The following is a 3,680-nucleotide window of genomic DNA, read 5'->3' as shown; positions in this document are numbered from 1 at the left end:
CAGTACAAAGACATTAACTGGGAACCACTGGCAGCACCTCACGCACACCGAGAACACAAAGTGTTAAACAAAGTATTTATCTCTCTGAAAATTGGTACAGGCTTTGAACATTGATTTTTACCTTAGGGCTAACGTGTTACTTTGGGGAAAAGGCTGTAGAATAAAGGATGTTTTGATCTGTTTTGCTTTAACCTTTTTAAATACATCTCAAGCACAAATGCTGACTGCTCGTTTGTTGCCCGTTTTTGATCACCTGCAACATGGGGAGGAAGAGTGGGGGGAGATCAGAAGGACAGAGGGGTTACTGCTGCCTCCAGCAGCTCGGGCCACAGGCTGTGGCTCAGCATGTGCCCACTGGCCTCGGGGCCCTGCCACGGGGATGACACTGGGCAGATGCTCAGCCTGAGACTGGAGGGTCTGGCTGTGGCACAGCATGGTGACCAGGCACAGCCACAGTGCTGCCTCAGGACTGATATCCTCCACCTCCAAGAGCCAGAAACTTGCTGCATCGCTCAGGCTCAGAGCCCTCAGCATCCCCCAGCAAAAGGGAAGTGCCTGCAGGGACCTGGGGGTACTCACTGTGTTCAAACCCAGGTGAGCTGGGTGTGAGCACAGGGGTACCTGGGAGCCATCACTGGCCTCCCACCAGGTGCTGTGACCGTGTCCCAAAGCCTCACGGGGGGCAGAGCCCAGGGATGGGGCAAGTCCTGAGTCCACAAAGTCATGAAGAAGAACATGCCTTTGGGTCAGGTCCTTGCAGAGGGCACCTCTCCCTGTGCTGACACAGAGATGCTCAGGCATTGTTCCAGCCAAAGATTTTTGGCAGGAGCAGCAGGACAGCCAGAATAGCTCCTGCTTTCTGCACAGGCCTGAGGGAGGTCTGTCTCTGTTACTTCTTTCTGAGAACCACAGAGAAACCCATCAGAGACAGATGTCCGAATTTTAAGGTCATTTGTTCCCTTTTTATATAGTAATATATTAGCTGAGCAGAGCAATACTCGGTAAGTGCCTTAGGACAGCAGGGCTGTTTTAGGGAATTGGCTGAGAGATACTATCTCTCCCTTAAAGTGCAATAAATAAATGTACTTTCCTCTTCAAAAAACATGGGGAAGCTGTGCCATGAATCTTCCAGAAAGTTAGAAGGCCTTTGAAACATTTGGTTTGAGACATAATCACTCATGTTACGCATTTAAAAACAAGCAAACCAGGAAACCAAACTGCAAACCTTTCCTTCATGTGCAAAAGTTTGAGAAAGTTTCATTTGTCAGGGTGAGTGATGGCACAGAGGGCCCAGGCCTGTGCCCAGATCTGCATAAGGATTGCATTAGGGGAAAATTTATGGGTTTGTAACGTCTTTCACATGCTCTACTAAATTCCTTGTGTTTTGCTCCACATTCTTCACAGTTCTGGGTTTGTTGGGTTGTGTAACACCTCTAGAACATTTACAGAGGAGCTCCTAGTGCCACAGAAGTGACATATGGCTCTGTCCTTGTGCCACAGCACAGGAGGCTCCGGCTGATGTGCTGCTCTGGGAGTCCCCAGGGAGCCAAATCACCAGCCAGAGGGGCAGGGGCTGGGAGCAGACACAGGGTAAAGACCTCAGCACCATGACAGATCAAACACTGTGATGGAGGCAGTGTTACTTGTTCTGAATGCTCAGACTTCAGCTGGATCTGATTTTCACAGATGCCATTTCTCTAGCAGGAGGTCCCAAGCATCCACCTCCTTGGCCAGAGTTCCTCTGCTGCAAGCCAGAGAGCCTGGCTAAGGGCTTTCCCTCCATCACAGCCATCTCTCAATGACCCTATTCATCAGCAAACACAAAAACAGAGAACAGAACTGAGAAGAAGTTTTTCAGGACAAAGCAAGCCAGCGTACAAAACTATTTAGAAATAAAACTTATTTTAAATTCATTGTTCCCTTGCAGCAAATCACACTTTTAAGGTAAAAACGCCTTTTGACTTAAGTGCAAAAGCTTGTACTGTGTTCTGTAAAGAAAAACATGTGATTTGCATTGCTTTTAGTGCAGAGCCCTCCCAAACCTACAGAGCAGGGCTGTGGGTGGGCTCTGCAGACACCACAGGTGGCTGCACCCTTGTCTTGCCCAGGGATGCAGCACAGGGTGGTGAGTGCTGCATCTGCCGAAAAAGTCCCAAAAATGCTTCTTGGGGAGCCCAGGAAACCCTGCTCCAGGTCTCAGCAGCTGCCCAAGACTGGGATCACATTGAGCACTTCCCTCCGTCTCTCCTGCCCCTCCTTGGTCGTTCCAACCCATTTTCACTTGAAATGCGGCAGAGCTCACAAATTCCTGAGGAAACAGCCTGGCATCTCTTTCCCATGAAATATCCTCAAGGGGAGGCAAATCAGCCAACTATTTTGGATATCTCCACAAGGTTCCCACAACGTGTGCGGTCTGTCCTTGGCCACTGCTGTGCTTTTGTCCCCACTCTGTTGGGAGGGTGCTGCTCCCCACCAGCGCTCAGGGGCTCTCCAGCTGGGCCATGGTGGTGTTTGTAGCCTGAAATAGGGATGAACCACAATTTCTTGTGTCAACAGTTCTCACTCTCAGTGGTGTTCACTATCCCAAGGCAGCAAAGTGCACATAAACTCTGCGGGTGAAGTGGAACAAGGTGAAACAGCCCCTTCCCAGGGCTGCAGTTCCAAGCAAGTTTCACTCATTTCAATAATATAAAAACACTTGAGTGTATTCCTGACATTTTCGCATCAAAACATAATTATGTTTCACTATTCAAATATTTAGAAGACAGTTCTTAACCGATCCTTGCTCCTTTAATTTTTTCCTATTAATTATGTATAGATTTATAAATAGCAATATAATTAATATTTAACAGTATTTTTATTAGAGAATTTCAAAAGCTTATTGAAAATCTGCATATCTGAAGCCCTACCTTTTATGTGGAAGGACAGTTCGCTGCTTCATATTCCTCCTCGCTCTGTCTTATCAGCTTAAACACTGGCCACACTTCTCCCAGGGGAGATATTTTTAGTTCGGGGTTTTTGCTTTTTCATCATCATTTGTAGTGGGATATATAATTGGGTGCTGCTAATTACAGCTGATCCCATGCAGGTTTTATTCCCAGGAGGGAGTCTGGGCCAGGGCTGTGCCTCTGCCCTGTCCTATCCCAGGGGAGCTCTGCACCTGAGGCTATGGCCGGGTAATTAATCACCGTGAAGCTGATTGAATTCCTCCTGGGAGGGCTCGGAACAGCCTGGCGACGTCCTTCCGACTGCCTTAGGCTGGGATGGCCACAAGGCTGGGATGTGCCTCATTTCCAAGGTCCTTCTCTCCATAGGCAGTGCCCACCGAGGCTGAGCTGCCGTGGAGCCCCAGAGAGCCCATGGCAGGCTGTGCCATTCGAAGCCCAGCAAGGAAAACAAGTGATGACAAAAGAGGGAACTCGGACCCAGCAAGCAAACGTGCCCAGCTGCCAAGTGGGTGACTCACCACAGATCCTCCCCGCTGTGCCAGCTGCCATAACAAACCCCATCTGCATGTTTGTTTGATTTGTGATGCCTTTTACTTTCCGGATGGCATTTCCCTCACCTGAGTGCAGTATTTCTTCTTGGAGCATTGGCAGAAGCATTTCTCAGCCCAGTCTTGCTTGACTCATCACTTCCTCGCTGTTTCTGAAACGAAATTCCAGGGTTTGTTGCTGATT

General features: G+C 48.8%; 1 long non-coding RNA gene across 1 annotated transcript; it reads right to left on the bottom strand.

Moving 5' to 3' along the window:
* Positions 1–870: 870 nt before the first annotated feature.
* LOC117245392 lies at positions 871–3,237 on the bottom strand. The gene is made up of 2 exons (XR_004500062.1): positions 2,910–3,237; positions 871–2,518 (listed from the first exon to the last, which is right to left on the bottom strand). It is a non-coding gene; the product is annotated as an uncharacterized LOC117245392 (long non-coding RNA).
* Positions 3,238–3,680: the final 443 nt, after the last annotated feature.

This window comes from Parus major, chromosome 21, assembly GCF_001522545.3.
Source record: "Parus major isolate Abel chromosome 21, Parus_major1.1, whole genome shotgun sequence".
Taxonomy (NCBI): Eukaryota; Metazoa; Chordata; class Aves; order Passeriformes; family Paridae; genus Parus; species Parus major.
Note: the sequence above shows the minus strand (reverse complement) of the source record. Positions and strands in the feature narration are given on the sequence as shown.